General features: G+C 36.9%; 1 protein-coding gene across 4 annotated transcripts in view; it reads left to right on the top strand.

Moving 5' to 3' along the window:
• The first annotated feature begins 1,197 nt into the window (after positions 1-1,197).
• Positions 1,198-20,734, top strand: part of LOC126874826 (cAMP-specific 3',5'-cyclic phosphodiesterase-like) — a 175,011-nt gene continuing 155,474 nt past the window's right edge. For 3 of the 4 annotated variants that reach the window (XM_050637272.1, XM_050637271.1, XM_050637269.1), the window contains exon 1: positions 1,209-1,405. The gene's annotated coding sequence lies outside the window, so the exon portion shown is untranslated. Of the gene's footprint in view, positions 1,406-20,734 lie in introns of all 4 variants that reach the window. The other variant, XM_050637270.1, reaches the window with a different exon arrangement.

The following is a 20,734-nucleotide window of genomic DNA, read 5'->3' as shown; positions in this document are numbered from 1 at the left end:
AAAAGCGACAATCGCCGCTCTCTTTCCTTGCTTGTCATAAAAGCAGCTTCGATCCAGGAAAGGCCAGCGATCTGACCGCTCCTAAATCTCGTTTCCTCGCGAGATTAAACGTCCCTTGGGTCTACAAGCATCATAGTTTTGCTCGTTGAAAGCAGAAGAGGAGAATGTGACTACAGTTCGTTTTTTCCAGTTTATGGGAAAAAAGAATTTTTCTGTTGTGTAAAACTCCTTGCGGAAGAGAATGTTTCCTTGTCTGGAACTTCTATTTGTATGAAGGAATTCAATTACGCATACTACGTACCGTCATCAAAGACAAAGGATCGGTTTTCAACTACTCTAATCCGAAATTCTATATCTCTTCCCAAATTTCATCCATTCGAAGCTATTCTTCGTTCGAATTCACCTTTGTCAAAAATACAAGTCTCGTGCTCCTTAATCTCATCTCCTCTACCAAATTACAAATCTTGAACTTTGAAACCTGGATGTCTTGGAAGTCACGCGAAAATACCTACAGTTTTGTGCTAACCTCGTTCCAACTCACTTGCGACAAAAACAGAACACCCGCTTCTCAACTACCCAAACATAAAATCTCATTTCTCGTGTTAGCCTATATTCGGATCCGTTCGTCAAAAACACAGGCCCAAGACTTAAAATCGGATTTCCTGGTCCAAATCTCAAACCATGGAGACCTGGACGTCTCTTTCTAAACAACGCGATAACGCCTATGTACACATTGCCATCTTAATCAACTTGAAAGTCCCATTCTTCGGTGGTGTTCTTCGTTTGGCTGGTGTTTGATCGGAAACACGAGTCTTACACTCCGTCAACAGCCCTAAAATCTTTTTTCTCGGACCGAATCTCAAGCCATAGGAACCTGGACGTCATCTTCTAAACAACGCAATGACACGTCTATCACCAACTTGGAAATTCCATTTCACGTTTCAAGCTTCATCCATCATCCTCTGCATAACTTCGCCAGTTCCACGCTCTCGTGTCCATCCTTTTAGCCAAACTTCCTATCATAAGTCAGTACCAAAGGAAACGCGTGTCGCTTGGCCGACAGTGGCCGCTACTCCGAGCGGAAGAGCGCGGTGTCGAGCGAGCGAGAAGGAGAAAGAGAGAGAGAGAGAGAGAGAGCATGCTCACAGCGGTGGTCTGGGTTCGCAGGAGAGTAGCTCGACGACGCTCACTCAGTGCGACAGCACGCGCGACCTCGACCGGACCAGCGTGGCTGATCCAAAGATCGTTTCGCGCCGTGAATCATTGCTCGCGCGCGGCAATGATACATTCCGTGTCATCTGATCCTTGTTTCTCGATCAAAGGGAATTTCTACGCTTGTCATCTCGGACTTTCGACTTTCTTCTCTCTGCCGAGGCTACTTAGGAAGATTTAAAACAAGTTGGAGGTGAGACGAACTATTTTACGAAGAGGAAGAGTCCTTTGAACTGGCTCGTTGGCGTGGAAACTGGTCAATTTGACACGCTACGGACGATATACGTGTTCTGGATCATTGTTGAGGCACGTTCTGTGATCCTTTAAGGGAATTGGAGTCGGCAAATGCTGGGAATTATTGCACGGATTTAAGGATTTATCGTGGCACTGCTGTTAGATCGTGTTTGAGGAAGTTTGACGGGGTTTGAGTGGCTCTTTTTCCCGGAGAAATGGTTTGTGTTTGCAGTTGGATGAAGAAGCTTGGTTCGAGTATTGTAACGGCTGAACGCAGTGGGTAAAAGTAATCTTGAACGCAATGGAAGTAACTGGATGTTAATTCAAGAGGAGATGTTAATTCGAGAGGTTGGTGAGAGGAGTAATGGGATTTGAAGATCTCGACTAGAGTGGAAACGAAAATTGTTGCAGTCCAGAGAAAGAGTTGCTGGTTAATGATGCGTGTTGTTTATGCAGTTGCGTTGCTGGAGGATGGGAAACGAGAAACGGAAAAGATAGGAAATGAAAATAGGATGCAGCAATGGTAGCATGATTTGGAGAAAATGGGAAATGGAAAATAAAGAAAATGGCAAATGGAAAATATACGGATAGAGAATTGAAGCGGGAAACGGAAGATATAGAAAACGAAAACGTAATACAAAAGGAAACTTCCAAATGAAAGTAGAGAAGTAGTGCAACAAAGAAAGAATCATAGAGAATAGGAAATGAAATACAATAGAAGGAAGAAATACAAAAGTGAAATTAGACGATAGGAAAAGTGAAGAAGCAAGTAGAAATTTCAAGAAGAAGAGATAGAGAATTATAAACTGGAAAATAGAAAACGAGGAATTTCAAGGATTAAAAATAAAACTAGACCGCTACACTTGACTTTTAACCGTCATATACTTAGCCTAGTAATGAATCATCAAGACACTATCACTCTCGTTATGCTTTAAAGCTCGTTTTCTGCACCGAGAAATATCATTTCGAGAGACTTTCAAAGCATGAAAAATTTCGCATTGCGCTAATGAATGTTTCCTCGCAACGCGTTTAGATCATTTTTGACACGTATTTAAGTCAAGATTACGTTAATTGAAACTCGATAAGATGATTTAAAATGCTTGTGATGATTTGAAGGTCTTTGATTGGGAAATTTCAAGAATCCAAGCGAATTTCAATAGGATCAGGTTTGGAGAAAGACTAACGGACCTTGGAAAAAGATCTAAAGATTTGTTACGTCGAAATTCCCAGTTCAGAATTATTTAAAAAATCACAAATGGTTAAAAAAAAAGTGCAAAATTCCATACATAGAATTTCATGAAAGCTTCCATACAGAACGTCTTGGATTTCATATCGAGAGTACTTAACAGCAAGGCTACAAAAGTTAGCGTAATTCACTACGAATAGAGAGCCTAAATCACTATGAAAGCTTCCACGCCATCAAAGGGCTCTTTCTCGCGACGATTTATCCCGAAATCAACAGAAGAACGATCCCCATCTTTTGGAGTACCGGCAGTTACCGTATCGCGTCGTCGTATGAGGTTAAGTGCGCGTTCGATTCTCGTAAACCAAGGAATCGATCGCCTAGGAATTACGACGAATCATCAGTTCCCGGGCCATCCAGCTTTTTTCCTCTCCATTATCGATTCTTGAACACACTACAGTCGGAAGTATCTATGGATATTTATACAAATTCGTAGCTTTAAAAAGTCACGTAGTTTAATTGTATTTGATATATTAATTCGATATCAATTCACAGATTTAATTCTAATTTAAGAAACACACGGAACGTCGTATAATTGGCAAGTTTTCAAACTGTACGAAAAGCTTTGTTCCATATTTCGTTCTACCAACTTGTACTTTCATCCTAACTTCTATCTATTTTGTATTATTTATTCAAACTTTTATATGCACACATACATCATTATTTTTCTATTATTTACATTTTGTATTTCTTTATCCCCTAACTTTACTCGCGTATTTTCCATTTATTTTCTTCGCTCTTTTACGATCGCTCTCTCGCCGATTGCGTTATGATTACCGGGATCCTGTATATCTCGGCGCACTATGTATATTCCATGCGCTTTCAAACTTTCACGATGCCCATAAATGCATGGAAATTCTAGTTACGCGTTCGAGGATCCACGCGTGTTTTCGCTGCCGTTGTTTGAGAAAATCGCGGAAGCTCAGCGAGTTGGAATAGAATAGTTCTGGCGATATTTCGGGAAGTTTGGATTTCAGGTTAAACGCTTCTATATAATCCGAGAGCGTTCTAGAGTGACCACGGCTGTGCCGATGAGTTTTCCAGCTTTTTCGATTTACTGCGCTCTGTGGCCAACTTGGGTTCGTTTGTTCGCAATGACAGTTGTGCGTAATTTGATAGAGTTTCGACGGATTGCTGGGTTTCTTTGGATTTACGTGCGAATGTTGGGAAACGAACTGGAATAACTCGGATACTGTGAGATTGGAAATGGTTTGTTGGGTGAATCGCAGATTTAAACATTTCAATGGATTCGTATTTAATTGACAATCGAAAAACGTAATGTTATAAGTCGCGATGGCCAGAATATACATGATTCGTATAGAAATTCAGTTTTATTGGATTCTTTTTATCGTTGAAGGTAGATATTGACTTGACAGAGTTAAGTCGAGGGTCTCATACTAAATGGGCAAAATATCGAGTACTTAGAATCGAACGTGTAAGTCATAATCAGGGCTAGATACTTAAATGCTAATTAGGATGCGATATTTAAGTAGCAAGTGATAAATGAAAGCTGTGGCAAGAAATCAGTGATTGGAAAAGGTACCAATAATAGATAGTGAATTAGGGATTGAACTAAAAGTTGGAAAATTATTTTTTATTCAGATATTCTTACATACGACACGTTCGTGTCAGCCATACAATCAATATAAGATCAATTTCAGGAAATTGAGCCAAACAGTTACTTTCTGTTCAAAATTTTGTGTATCGTCTCCGGATAATTTACGGAAGTGGGTGTGGAAATAGAGCGTGGAATAAACGTCTGTTCGTGAAAATAAATTCAGCAATTTGAATTAGTGCTTCTGTCAATCTAAATTACCGTTCTTTCAAAGCAATCAATCCATGGCTCATAAATATACCAGTTTAAATTATTATCAAGTTCGTTGCACTTAAATATTTTAATGTCAAACGCGAACCATCCTTCTCAAACTATTGACGATTGCTCGCTTCAAACTTAAAACAGTTTAGGAGGATTTAAGCGACAAATACATTGGTAAATTTTCAACACGTTCCAATAAAATCGATTTTATTTGTTACTCCAGAGTAGCTTCTAACGCTGCAGTCGAAGTTTTAACAGTTTTAAATTTAATCTCAGACCAAATCTTCTCCGAATAATAACTGTAAACTGAGTTCACCATGTGAGGAAGGAATTTCTAATTCTGAATCTAACTCAAGAATTTCTAAATATACATACTACGTGATTTAGAATGGACGATGTACACTGGGAAACACCGTGGAAATTTGTTTAGAAAGAGTTTCGGATTTTCAAACCAAACGAAACATCTTCAAACCGAAGATTAATCGCAGTTTCTTAAAAAGATGAAACTCGCAGGCTTAAACTTGCGTTCGTCGGCTAATTTAAAATTCAACAGTGAAGTTGAAAGTTTGCTCGTAGGATATTCCTACCCTGAATTCGTTAAGAAATACGAAAGAAACACATATAGCACTGCGCGAAAGTCTTTTGTTTCAATAATAGCTCATGAATCTACTGTGATCGGACAGAAATAAATTACAAACTCGGTGTCGTAAAATTTCTCGTAATCTGTACGATGTAATAGGATATAATAATTTCACTTGCCTGTCTTTATGGTGAATTTATCAACATTATTTGTTAACAAATATCGCTTAATATCATCCCAAAATAACATCAAGATTACGGGTCAACATAATAAATCCACGAAATAACAAATATTGCTTAATATTATGCCAAAATAATATCAGGATTACACATCGACATAATAAATCCACAAAATAACAAATATTAATTTATTTTTTAACAAATATTGCTTAATATTATCCCAAAATAACATCAAGATTGCAGGTCAACGTAATAAACCCAGAAAAGGAACTAAACTAAGGTTACAACCTAATCCACAAATACATAAGTATCGGTATACTTATGAATATACCATAGCGGATACCGTAGCATGCGAATATAACGTTTGATCGGAAAAAGATGGGACACTCTATCATGTGCATCGTATTTATTCTCGAAGCAAAGCATTTTCATTTGATAGATGATCGTAAGATTCCTTCGTAGTAGATAACATCTTGCAACAGCAGATGTAGACGGAGAGAAAAAATCGATGTGGAAATCTTCTTACACAAGGGACGAGTGCGTTCGTCAAAGGATTGAAAGAGATAGCTGGTGTCGCCTTCATTGTTATACCATTCCACCATCAACCGGTATTCCACTTTATTCGTCTCTCCTTTTCTGTCGTCACACCGACACAACAGTTAACGATGCTATAGACAAGGCGGACTGCTTTTCCAGCTGTACAAACATGATACACGATAAAGAGCTAAAGAAACACGTTTCTTCCACGTTGTTACCAATTCCGAAGGTTTCTCGGTTTGGATCTAACCTCCGTTCCACTTTGAGCTTTAATATCAAACAGGGTGGAAATGTGACCGCAGAATGAAAGTTTCATGAACAATTTCAAATTGCTAAATTTATGGTACATTCGAACGAACCTTAACTCACCTTAATTCAAATCGTTTTAATATTCAGTTGATAGGAATTTTTATTGCTTCCTGGCGTACTATGCTAGAGACGAAGCCTGATCAATTCTCTCTGTTGGAATATTTAGGATATTCTACATTTAAAATACTGTAGAATCGAATAATTATTATAAATTATAGAACGAAATATTTGAAGTATTTGTGGTCGGTTGTTTTGATTATTAATTCTCTTATACGCTATTTAATTAACTTAGTGGTCGATATTTTACAGCAGGACTTTTGCATTAGTTCAGAGTCATTTGAAAGTATGATGCGTTTGCTAGCAAATGTTGCTGCGTTCCATCGTATTTCACCTGATAATCCACATTCTTAAGAGTACTTTGGCCCAGTTACATGTTTGTACAGCTGCGCGATTCTTCGCGAGTGAATCCATCTAAGCAATTCCACGCCGAAATTATTTTGCTTGGCGTTTAATGCCTGTTGTACAACTTGCAGAATATTTAAACCCAATCTGAGCATGGAACTGGCTCAAACGATTTGCGCTAACTCGCCTAATAATATTCTTAGCGAGTATTGCGAAATTTAAAAGACATGGCACTCTGACAGCATTCTAATGATCGTTTTAAAAAGCAAATTGAACGAAGGACACCTTTGTAAGAATCTCATTACCACGCGAAAGAACAGATTAACATAAAACTGAATAACTCAATTCCAAGTGAAGTCTAAATAGATAAATAATCACGTTCCAAGTAAGACGCGACATGAATTCTAAATAAACAAATAATCGAATACTCGATAAAATACGAAATAAATTCTGCGGGAATATATTTGCTCGTTATATTAGGTTATTATGTATATAACGTATAATAAGGAATACGGTATAGAAAATATGAAAATAACGTATAATTGTATTAACCTACTCGAGTATTTCACGAAAGAATATATACATGGTACAAAAATAAATGTCTTTAAAATAAATTCTACGAGATCGCGTTCGGTTGTTACACGAAGAGAATGAACAAATGTTACTTGGCAAAAAATTTCGACGTGAGAAAGACATCTGCGGAGAGAAGCTAGTTATGCACGAGAGTAAACTAATCATATTTTACACGCAAGATAACAGGATTTTTTTTTCATTTTCGCGTTCGAGAAGATAGTAGAGATTCCCCGGGTTCTCGTATTTTCACATCACGTTTCTATGTCAACCATATCATACGGATGCCCGTTTCCGTTGAAAAGTCGCAAATCCAGCGAATATTTATCAGAGCAACGAAACTCCTGCTAATAGATTCTAATTTAATAAATAGAATGTTACAAATGCGAAATATGCAACCGTTCTGTCGGTGTCACACAGTTGTTCGCAATTTTTCCATGTGTACCTACCTGTGACTCGATCTCTAAAAATATTTCCAACGCTTTTGAATTTCGCTTCCCTTTGACGGCTGTTCTTTAAGGTCGCGCCATTTGGTAAACCGTGAACTTTCGATTTTTTAATCCGTTCGAAAATTTGTCACGCGTCGAAGTAACGAGTAACTTCCGGGACCAAAGCAGATACTCGAACTCCTATTCTTTAGAAAGAAGAAAGTCGCTAGAGAGTCAGAGTTAGATGTCTGTCGAAAGGAAAGAACACTCGTGACAGCCAACGAGTAACAGATACTTGCCGATCCAAACTGGACCCTCAACCTGTTATTTCCTAGGAAGAAAAAAAGGTCCCTAGAGAACACGAGTTCAGTGTCTCAAACGCTTGGCCCAACCCTCGAATCGGACAGCCAAAATCTCGAGCATGCGAGCGCCAGAAAAAGCACAGAAGCCATCTCCTCTGCCAAGATTTCGCTCCGCATCATCGCTAGTGAACGCAGTTCGAAGCTTCGATCGGTTTTTTTCAACATTTCCGCGCAGCTGTTGCGTTTCACACCGATCGTTCCACATTTCACGCGTTCCCACGCGACGCCGCCTACCGTTCCACTGTCAACGACGTTAAAACGTCGACACGGGTCAACATTCGAGCGCGTCTCTTCGCTCGAGTTCCTCTTTCGTTCGCGGAGACGAATTAGTAAGCGTCGCGCTTGGGGCGCTGGCGACAGAAATAGAAGGGTCTTAATCGGCTCGACTAGGGAATTCGAGAAATTTTCGATGCTCAAGACGATTCGCTTCGAATATTTTTGTCTTCGATGTCAGGCTTCAGCGGTATTTTGATATTTGCAATATCATAATCGAATGCCTTTGAAGAACATTTCAATGGATTATAATTAAACATATTATCGTAATATTACAATTAGTATAGCAGCATCAGACGTTTAATAATTTGACGAAAATGAGATATATTTCGACAATATTTAGGTAAAATGTATTTATTTGCGGTACATTCCATCCATATTTGAGCAGAAAATATTTGAAGAATATTCACGTACGATATATTGGGTTGGCAACTAAGTCAGTACCGTTTAATGACAAAATCCGCGATCGCTTAGTTGCCAATCCAATGGTTGAAGAGTTTCTTAGTAAAATTTACTTGAACAATACTCGTGTTGTCTATTAACCATTGATTTATGATAACCAGGAAAATAGCTTGTTAAACAATTGAAAACCTTGTTTATCGGCTATCCCCTCTGCTTTTTCTTTTTATTCGTTGGAACAATAGGAGTCGATGTTCATAGAACCGAAGACATCTGTGCTTTTTGTTTATGTCGTTTCTTCGTAGCGACGATGCGTTCCATTTTTAACGCATGGAATTTGTTCTGAATACGGACGAACGTTCGTTTGTCAGTTAATCGATCTATAGTTGTGTTCGATCAGTTAACGTATTTGTTTAAAAAATTCGCGTTCGTACGACAAAGCAGGCGCATGAAATTTCATGTAGCAGGAACCTCGGTTCAGAAACTCGGTTACGAGATTGCGCATCGAAAATTAAAAATTAAATATTAACCGTCGCAAAATACATTTAATCTACCTTGGAAAGATAATATGGTAATAAAAATTAATTGCACAGACCATAGAACGATCTAGTTACTTATAAAAAACGAAATTATTCGTCGTCAATCTCGTTGAAACTGAATTAACCGAGAATAATTAACACCAAGAAAAAGTAATAATTTATCGCGAAGAATATCATACGAAACACTTTGCGTGCATGAAAAATTACGAAGCTGGCAGGTTCTTGTTTCTTTAATTGTTAAATGCCGTTTTTACACTTCACTGTACTTCCAAGAAAGTAGAAAAAGAGAGATAAAAAGTTAAAAAAAAGACGGAAAAAATGGAGCCCTCGCGTGATGGTAACTTTTTCATCTATCTGTCACAGATCTGTGCTAATGGACGTTGATTCGTGTTTGCTGCTTGTATCGACCAAACGAGCCAGTAGAATACGATGATCGTGGTCAGACGATGCTATTCGTGTACAGTTGATAAGGGGAACGCCGGAAGTGGGGCATCCTACGATTGCTGTTGTTGATCGATTGCTTCGTTGGTTTACTATTTAGCGTCTTTCGCGATACAGTGACGGAATGTCTCGTGGACGAACGATTAGGTTTGAGGAAGGTCGCATTCAGTTGCTCGACGATCTTCTAATTTCTCTTTTGGAAGAGACATTACGAGATTTTATTTCTGAAATTTCTCATTCGACAGAGATTTTATTTTTCTTCCAACGCGAGGAAAAACGTTAAGACCTCGCTGGTTTGCCGAGGTTTGAAGAGCATTCTGAACTCTGCTATGTACTGGTAGATTTCTTTTTAGAGAAATAATTTTATGGAGTGTAGAATTTATTTTTTTTAAATATAAAATACCAGGTGACTGAAGTTCGAGAGCTAATCCTGGATTTTGTTGATTCGCAAAGGTTCGCAGAGGATTGTAGATGTTATTAATCATCGAAAAATCTTCCTTTTCGACATTTGTTTGTCAATGAATGTTTCTAGAAATTCTCTATTCTTTTGCTATAACGTTTAAACTACATCTACCGAATAAACGTTTCCAATTACCGGAAAACGCATTTTGTGGCGGGCGATTGCCGCCAACTGCTTCTACCACACACCAAAATAACAGCGAATGTGTCGTCAAAGCACGGTAATGGAGTCATTAGCCTATTAGTCGAGAAGATAATTCACTTCTCTCACAAATTTGATACTAAGCACTTTGCGGTGCCACGAAACCGGTTTCTCCTGTTCCTAAATACAACTCGATATGTCTTTCTATACTTAGTCCATAGTTGTGTAGAAAATGGCCGAACAATTATTTGCCAACTAACCACCGCGTATCATTTCGAAAACCCGAATTACGCCAAGAAACGTGACGTGAGAAATGATTGTCCCCGATAACCTTGCACAGACTGGGGAAATTTTGCAACAGAACTTTAAATGATCGCATCTGTGGACGATGGATAATGTTACAATGCGACTGGTCCCTTCAAATTTATCTCGGGGATAATAACGTAATATTGTAATTGAGTGCTTTCACGTTATTTTTTAATTTATATCGCAATACGTGAGAACGATATTGATTCTTATACGTGGTGACGATTATGAAAACGATGGATCGTGAAAAGCCTAAAATTTGAAGTTGTATCGAATTTGTAATTTATCTTACGTTATGTCAATGTTACGGTACGATAATATGCGAGAAATTTTGCGAAGAAAATATTTGGCTTAAATCACGTTCGTAGTCACTGGCAGAACGAAAATGTTAAAAATAAATATGACAAGATATAAAATCAACGAAACAAGACATTCGAAATCCTTTGCGACAAACATTTACTTTTCTTATCAAAAAATTTTATCTAGAATACTTTAAATGGTTCCAGAATCTGATTCACAAAGATTCTTGCGAATGAATTTATTACAATTTCTAGAAATCAAGACGCATTGTTCTCTGCGTAAATTGAAATCTTTACGTGTAATATATCAAATAAATTCGAATTGAAGAAATGCGATTTAATTCAAAGGAATTAAAACACGGCATTATCAGTCGAGTCCTTTCGAAACCACTTTTTAAACTTATCGATTAATTTCTCCTTCGTCGAGAGAGAAGAAACAACCACTCTTTCTACATTGGAAAATCCCGGCCCATTATCAATTTCAAGCGCAAAAATCGCGGATCCTCGATCCGCGAATTCCTCTCGTTATTCGTATGTATTTTAATCCAGTTATCGTGCGTCCAATCTTGTTCTTCCCTCCAGCCATTTCTGCCTCTCGTGCGTTTCAATTATTTGCTGGAGTGTGTGTGTGTGGGGCGGGGAGAGCTTTCAATGCCATTGAAATCGCTCAAAACGAAAAAACCAATACAAGATTATTCAAACGTAACGCAATACTTTGTTTTGTGGTGGTTGCAACGATTTGGAAGTAAAATTTTACTTTAATATCACAAATTCTTATTTCGTGTAAAATTATTCCGTAATCTTCCTCGAAAATTATTTCCAATTCCGATTTATAACGATATAATTTACAACATCGACTATCGTCGACTATAACTTGCCTGGAATGTTAAGTTGCGAGGAATGTACATCGCGCAAAGTCGAGCGTCCGTATCTGTTCCAAAATTTCGTTCGTTGGATGCCAGATAGCCAACATGCATGGAACAGTAATGGAAGCCACGTGAAAGTCGCTAATTTCCCTTTTAAGACCGACGAATATTTGCCAATTGGTTCGAACGTATCTACGACATGTTGCAATTCGACGAGACGATTCCATGCGACGTGGACAAACTATCTTTTTGAACCCAGAAAACGCTGTCGCCCGGGGCTAATTCGTGCTCGTTGCTCCACCAAATACAAACTAGTTGCAGAGAACTGCACAGGGTTGTTTGTATTTTAAGGGAGCCTATGGCTCTGCTTTCCATTTCCAGCAACCTGAAAGAATTGTATACTGTATCTGCTCCCCTTGAACTACCGTTGATTAAACTTTTAAAAAGCTTCTCATAGTATTTGAGAAATAGAAAAGAGGTTGTATTCGTTTGAAAGTTTTCTTTTAATTAGAGGGAAATTAATGAAATACGCAGCTAGGTTTTTATTTTTGTCGAGAAGCATTTTAACAATTGCGGAACGGTGTTTGCTCGGTGAACTTAGCTTTGCGTTGCTTTCCTTTTTTGTAATATTTATTTTGCAGTTTCTCTTGTATTTTCAGTTAAAACGGGCGGTGGATAGAATCGAGGAATCCTGTTAACGGTTCTATTAAAATATTTCCTGAAAATATTTTGCCCCATTGTGTACTTTTTTGCTCTTCTAATAAATTGATTACGATTTGTATATGTTTCATCCGGTACAAATTCCATTCTATTTAAGAGCACAGTTTCACGAAGAACAATTCTATCGAACGCTTTGTGTGCCGTTTCCTAGTTTTCTTTCCTAAATTTCGTGATTTATTTTAATCTTTACTTTGCCTCTATGTTTCTTTCTCAGGCATAGTAAATTAGCAGCAGTCCTAATTTTTCTTGCTACCCTTATAATCGGTATAAGTGGTAGACTGCATTTCTAGAAAAAAGTATTTTTAGAGATCAGGCGAGACAATTGCCCCGTATCCTTTTTAAAATTATAGTATAACGATGTTTGATAAAGGAAATAGGCTAAAACGACGAGCGAGGTGGGAAGAAACAGGTAAAAGGTTGCTGAAGAAAGGATGAAAATGGAACAATGAGCTAAAAGGCTTCAGTGTGAATTATGCAAAATGCCATAGTCGCTTTCTGCCAGTTAGGACGCACTCGTGTCGGTCGATCGTATTGTGGACATTCTACTGTCGTCCTACTGGTGATATCAATTTGATATCGTTTCTACTGGACTAGATAGAGAACACTATTTCATATCGTAAGGATTAGATAGAAACCATTATTTCATATCACAAGTATCTTAAGTACACGATACTAGCTTGCGGTGTATAATTCTCAAAGAATTTCTCAATCGAATTTTATTCTAATTTGTAGAAGTACGAACATATTTTTTTAATTCGATAATTCCTGCAAAATATGATACAATTTCTGTTTCATATTTGTAGTACATATATTTGTATAGAATGGCATGAGATTAAGTAGAATGTGATCTTACATTTTAAGTATGCAATACTTGGCTTCTAGCGTGTAATACTAGAAGGATTTTTTAATTGAATTTTATTTGAAATATTTTCATTGAATAAACTTCGGACAATATGTTTACCTTAACAGATCAACATGATTTTTAAATATTTAAAACGTCAAACTTTTTTCAAAGACACTCCTGCACCGTTTTTGACGACATTTATCTTCCTCTTTCATCAATTTTGATTCATTTTTACGTAATGCAAAACGGCGGACGTGTAATTAAAGTAAGAGTTAAATGAGAATTCGTTCGAACGTTTAACGAGCTCCGTGTCTATGTGATTAACCAATTCAACTGCACTTGTACGTCAGCTAAACGATAAGCTTTTTTCTCCGAGATGGCAAATCTGTACTCGTCTATCACATTTTCTCCAATTTTTCGTGAAATTCTTTATTTCCCTAAATGAGCGAGAGCGACAGTTACGTCGAAATTACGATGAAATTTTGTTAAAAACTTTGTCGTATATCGTTGTGTATTTGCGATACACGGAAAATGCCACGATGAAAGAACCTTTCCTTCTTATAATTGCGGAGTACAGAAATTCGTAGAACTAAGTTTGAAAGATTGTTGACAGAAAAATGAAAACATTCGGTTGAAATTAAAAAACGTTGGTAGCAGAGTTTTGCAATTAAATATTTAAGAATACGACTGTTTCAAATTAGAAAGAAAATAAATTACAGTTCAGAATTTTTGTCTTAATTAGACTTTCCAATTAGACTTTGTCAAACAATGTAAATGTTATTTTTCCATATGGAATTACAATGCATTCCTATAAATTCATTTAATTTAACTTTCTTACCATTCGCATTTACCAAAGGTTACACGTGTCTCTGATAAAAAGAACGAACATTGTAAAGTTTATAAAGGTAGGAGCGTTACAGACAAAAATGTTACTTTAACGAGTTGATATTTCGTATTCTGCGTGTAGTATTCAAGGTAGTATTGCTTTCACAATGAACGAGTGCGTCCTTTGTTAAAATAACACGTAACGGGAACAATGTTCACGTTAAATAATCTAATTATATGGATGCTCCATTCTTTTGAATAAAATTGTGGGATGATTACTTTGTAAAGGGAGATGCTGGGAAAAATTGGAGGATTAAGTATTTCGGAATAAAATTCCAGTATTTTTCATGCAACAGAAAATAATATGTCAAATCTTGTGTGGAGAGTTTCCGTGAAAAGGTAAAAAATATTCCCACAGGCTTTCACGGTATTTTCATCGAACATTTTGTCGAATATTTTCATTATTATTTGTTTATAATACTAGTATCGATACTGATCTTACAATGGTATTTTGGAAAAATTAAAAAATTCCCAGGGAAATGAAAACTTCCAAACTTTTTAATTTTTCATGCGCATAGATTATTTGTTAATTTCTCAACTTTTAAAGACTTAAAAGACTCTAAAAGATATCCGAAAAGTTATCCTATTTTACGGATCTCTGGAACATTCTAATTTATTGCCACAGATTCATGTTCGAAATAAAAAGAATTTTTCTTAAAATTACACGTTCGATGGAACGTGCCAGCATCTTTGGAATAAACAAATGGTTTATCGCTAGCGAAACGTTGCAGGGGAATTGACGAATCAAGTCGATCGATATCGGTCGTTGTCGATTGTATGAGAAGCTTGGATTGGCCGTGTTTCATCCTCGATACTCGCATCATTTCCCCCGCGAAACGTGAAAAATAGCCAATGCTGCTCGATGCCTGTGGAACAATTTATTTTACCACGCCACGTGAAATGGACGAACTGCTAATTTTGACGCAGTAAGCGTGAAACTGTGTAATTTAATACTATTCACGCTTGACTGCTAATTAATTTGACACTTGATATCATTATTAGATATATTACGAGGTATCTTCTTTTCGTATCGATGATATTTACTTTTTTTGTAACTCGATACCATGATTACCACTGATACTTGACTAATAATTATTTATCTAACTTGATACTATCGTTGGATTAAATTGCAACAACCTTCTTTCAGTTCACGAAGCTGCTATTACTTTTTACACGGCACGATGTCACCTTTTATTCCTTAGTATGTTCGCTTGCGTGTAATTTAATACCATTGACACTTGATACTTGATACTTGATATCGTTACTTTGCTAAATTCTTTCCTCTAAAATCGAAGAATTGGAATTTTGCGATTTCCTAAAAATGCCAGAATATTTCAGTTGCAACAGACAATCGTCGAATTTATCACGAACGTGTACATATCTGCAAACGCATTTAGGAGGATTCTGAATGCTTCGTTCCGAATTTATTAAGGCAATTATGCATAAATCAAGGTTAGTTGCAGGTAAACGAATTTCCAGGAAAATAAATTGAATTCCACGCGTACAAATCAATTTATGACAATTGCGAACAAATCGTTTATTAATTCGTTCGTAAACGAAGTAACAACGAATATCGAAGATTAAAGCAATTAGGTGAATCCCTTGGAGCAAACAAAATAGAATTAAAAAAATTAGCTTCTGTTCGTTATAATACGAAGGGAGTAAAAGAGCACGAGTTACGGGTCGCATAGAAATCGCTCATAAATAAATTAAACAGGTAGTTTAACTCGACTCTCGAGGGATTCTCCGAGGAGCAGACAACGTTCCCTGAAAAAATAGATTTTCTCGCGGGAGTTTTCGCTGGAAAATCCTCTCGCACAAAAAGGTTGCGTTCGTGATTGGAAATTGTTGGTCCTTCTCTTTCTCTCTTTCTCCTCGCATCGCTCGAGAAATCCACAATCTCTTCTTTACACAAGAAGCTCGCTAAACGATACTATCGAACTCTCGATGAGAAACCTTTTGAATTTTATTTCGCCAATCTTCCTTCCAACGTTTCGTTTTGTCTATTTATTTGTTCTTAAATTGAGAAATTCTTTCTCGTTCCTGTGAACGTATGTTTCGAAATCTTTTTCGTTTAGTTTATAGGGCAGATACGTATTTTCCTAAACACTTCGAGTTACGAGTTCGTCGATTAGATGGACGTGAAATTACAAAATTGAGAAATGAAAGATTTGGAATAAGAAATTTTGTATAACAGTACACGAGTTGCTAGGATTAATTTGTAATAATTGTAAATTATCGAGTTGGCAAGTAGCAAGATTTAATTATGAACTGTAATTTCATTTCTTTCTGCCTGGATAATTATTATCTCAGACGCGATCGTTATTTATGGAGTTTCGAGAATCTTGCTCGACTTTATCACCTTTCTTAATCATCTCACCTATTAGTACTAATTATGAGAAATTTTTCATAGGAGAGAGAAAGTTTACCGAAAGATAATATTATAATATCTCGATCCACTGCAATACAAGCAGTTTAATGAATCTCCATTAATAATTATACTTATTATACAATAATTTTCATCGTCGATCAATGTGTATTCTAGGTATTAATGATACCATACCATTAAAAACTAGTGAAAATATAAAATATCCAAACTTGTCAAATAATATTAGAAGAACTGAACACCCGAGTATGAAAAATTCCAACGTTCTCTAATTCTATCTTTTTTCGTTTTATCAATTTCGCAAAAGACAGATGAAAACACGAAAAATGTTGGTACTTTGAAAGACTAAAAAAATATAGGAAGAAGAAACACGCTAATTAATTTAATAATTTACTGAGATAACGCGATCATTAAACACCCTATTTATAAGCAAGATAATTATTGAAGTGTCGGGAGACTGGAAGTTTGGCAAAACCAAAGTTGCTGCAGCTTCGATGGCAATTTAAACTTTAATATCATGGAAGCTTCCAATTAACTGCGGGTCCTGCATGCTCCAGTCGACTCGGCAGTTCGATTGGCTGTTCCAAGCAGCGCGAATTCGCGAAATAATTTAATATTTGTTCGATTATCGAATCTCCATGTTGCCACACATTCCAATCAAGTTAGACGACGGATCGATCGTATTAAAAGACGAATGATTTTGGAGGTTTTTCTTTTATCACAGACTGTTCTTGTCACATCCATGATTTTGCATCTGGGAGATTAGAATTTAGTTGAGAAAGTTCTTAACGAGTCATTCTCCTTTGCAACTGCGGAAGCTTTCTTCGTTTCATGCAAAAAGATCGCGAAAACTGCTTTCCTTGTGACGCAAGAAGCATGTTTCTCTTGGTTGTTAAGGAAATCGATATCTCTCGACAGTTCTGTTAAAATTCATTTGTGCAAAACATTGTGAGAATTTTCCTCGAGTTATGCGAATTTTTATATCCTTCTAAAATTGTAGAATATATATAAAGACGATTAAAATCCGAAATCTTCGTAAATTATTTCCAAACTTGTATTCGAAAAGGTTGGAAATTTCCTTTTCAATTCGTAGTTTTAAGATTTCTTTAAAATCCAGATTTTCGAAATTTTTATACCAAACCGAATCGAAACGAAAATTTATTTCCAAAATTCCGATAATCCTGCTATTAATTATCGTACGAAATTTGACAAAAATCTTGTATTAAAAAAAAGTTTCCTAAATATTTTATATTAAATACAGCAATCGCGAATATTACAGACACGTGGAAATAGCGCGAATCGCGTATTTTACACCGATCTCTGAGCAGGAGAGGATTTCTGAGAATTTTATCGAAAATGTCGCCGTAATTCACCTGCAACCGTAACAAACGAGCGTGTGCCGAATTTCCTCTAGCGTTTCACTCGCGAAAAGCGATTATTTACGATCGATAAATTCTTTTTTCCGGTGGAAAACTGCATTTCGAGCGGCGATACACGATTGATGGAAGCCTTTAATAAAATTCGTCACCATGAAAATTCACGGTACCTCGTCTGAAATGCAAATAACGACGGTACATATTCATGCACGACTTGTTTATTTTTCAAGAACGTGCGCCATGTAATAGGGAATTCCGATTCTAAATGTTTCGTTTAACGAGAGCTGTCGATCGTGGCGAACAATCGAGGATCGTTGGAACGCAAACAATTGCTTTCATCTTCCAATATATAACATTTTTATGTAATCGTACGAATTTGAAGATTGTAGTATTTGGTGTGGGGAATGACTAAAAGATTGTATCAGTTGGTTAACCGAAGATTAAGAAAGGTTAAGAAATTAAGAAATATAAAAATATTTAGTAACGAAATTACTACTTTCCTGGATCAATAATTTAGCAACGAATAGTTGGGCGGCAAATGGGAAAAGATTCCGAGAGATTTTTTTATGGAAAATTATAAATCATATATTATGTGTTATGCGAAAATGCCTAATTAGAAATTACGATAAAAATTTCAAATTATTAACTGTTATTATCAGAAAAAGAAAAAAGACAAGAAGAGAGGTGACAAACGCACTTATTCAGACCCATCCGGATCGATATTAAAGTTAGAATGTCTCGCCATAACGTGAGCAACGACTCGGGCAAACTTCGAATATGGCCTTTATCATCTCCGGGGTCCAGTAAGGTTAATGCAACGCTTCAGGTGTCGAGTAGCAGCGCGAAGGTCCAGAAAGGCAATGGGAAATCACGAATCATCCAATGAAATTCGAAACTATCGTCGCGTTTCCTCTCTACGCTTTCTCTTGAATATTCTTTAATTTTAGAAATTCTAGAATTTGACTTGGTACTCACAGATCGATAGAACTTGGATACTACGCTACTGTTTCTTTTCTAAGAACTATTTATATAATTTTGGGAACTAAAGTAGGTCATGTTAGGTGGAGGTTAGAGATCAAGCAAGTTTGCCAGATGACGAGATGTGATATAGATGTTTAGATCCGCATCGCGATCAGAATTTCTGACCCCTTTTTTTTTTAAAGAAATATTTTTTAGGAAATATTCGTTGAAAGATGTATAGAAACTTTGCTGAAAATCTCCACAGAAATTCTTTCACCTTTGCCAACAGAATATTTCTTCAAAAAGGCATCAACACCTCTTTGTTCATATTGAGTTAAAGAGTATTCATATTAAAATATGCATTGCCACTTTGCTAAAAATCATAGCAGAAATTCTTTCCTTTGTTTTTCAAGAAAATATTCGTTCAAAAAGTCATTGACTCCTCTATGTTTCGGATGTCAATCAAAGTCCCTTTTGTCATGGAAATATTCCCTGAAAAATTCATCGACGACGACGATATCAAAAAGGAGTCTTTGATTTCTTGTCGACTTCGCCTAGCTATTCCTGCCATAAGTTCTCTCGAAAATCTACCACCTAACCCATGAACACCATTCTCCAAAATTCCACATTGACCAAAATTCCTTATTTTCCATATTTATTGTCCATATTTTCGATTGCTTACAATCGGAGAAAGAAAACGACTCTGCAATAACGACGATCCAAGTACTTATGACTATCGATTCTTTGATTTAGGTTAGGTCTGTGTAAGTATCATAATAAATACAATAGTCCTTAAATACTTTATGCAGTCACTCTCTAGACGCAGCCAGAGAATCCAATTCCCTAAAAGCTCCGAATGATTTACTTTCCACGATTATTTCAACAAGTCTGACAGCGAAACCTGAAATCTGGTGGCACACGCCGCACAATGTGCACAGTAGCGTGAATTACTAAACGGCAATGATCAAGTGGCGCGTGCAGAGCGGATCGCGTCTGCTTGGATCGATGCATACAGCTGGTTTGCAATAACGTGTATTATCAGAGCGATTCACAGTCGACGAAGTCTAGCTTTGACCTACAACTCTGGCAATCTGGCTAGAATCCCACCTGGCCTATGAAATCCCCTAAATTATCCGAAAACTAATCGCTGAGAGGAGAATCTATCGCGTGGGAATTCGCCTTTAACGTAAAGGCCAGAGAAACTGGAACACTTTCGATGAGCACGCTGTAGGTGCTAGCCGACTGAACGCCTGACCCACGCAACGTGATCTAATTCTCTGATAGCGTCGATGATAGTATCGTAGGCCTCTGAGTCGGTCTTCTGTGACGTTGGGTTAGTTGATCTTCTTTCTCGCGATTTTGATTCTCTTTTTGCTTTCCATTCTTCTCTCTGGTCGAAGCGGACCAGTACCATTACGAGGTCTTCGCGAGTGTCACAATTAGGAGTTGGACTTTTATGTGTCGGGTCTGTTCTTTCAGGCTTTACAATTTTTACACTAATTGGCTTCCGTAGTTTAATTTTCATCCTTTTTTTTTTTTTTTATCTTTTGTTGAAGCTCACCAGTTTCTTTACAAGTATCAATTAGGGATTGGGTTTTCATGTGTAAAATCTATTCTTTCCAGCTACCACAGTTTCGGACTAATTGGCTTCTGTATTTTGATTTTGATTCCCTTTTCTGCCTTCTGTTGCAGCGCATCGGTTTCTTTGCGAGTGTTTCGATTGCAGGTTATATTTTCATGCGCAGGACTTGTACTCTCGAACTTCACAATTTTGCGATTAATCGTATCTTCTTTCTTCTGATTATTTTTTCTTAGTGCTCCTATGCTTCTCTTTCTTCGATTATATTTTTCTTTCATCGATATAAACTCGCTCGTAATATTAAACAACGTGGAGTGGGTGGCTTAGCGTAAAACTTTTTTTATTACTCGGATTAAGAGAAGCGTAACTAAATGTCGACACGATAAAT

The sequence above is a fragment of the Bombus huntii genome, chromosome 16 (genome assembly GCF_024542735.1).
Source record: "Bombus huntii isolate Logan2020A chromosome 16, iyBomHunt1.1, whole genome shotgun sequence".
Classification (NCBI taxonomy): Eukaryota; Metazoa; Arthropoda; class Insecta; order Hymenoptera; family Apidae; genus Bombus; species Bombus huntii.
Note: the sequence above shows the minus strand (reverse complement) of the source record. Positions and strands in the feature narration are given on the sequence as shown.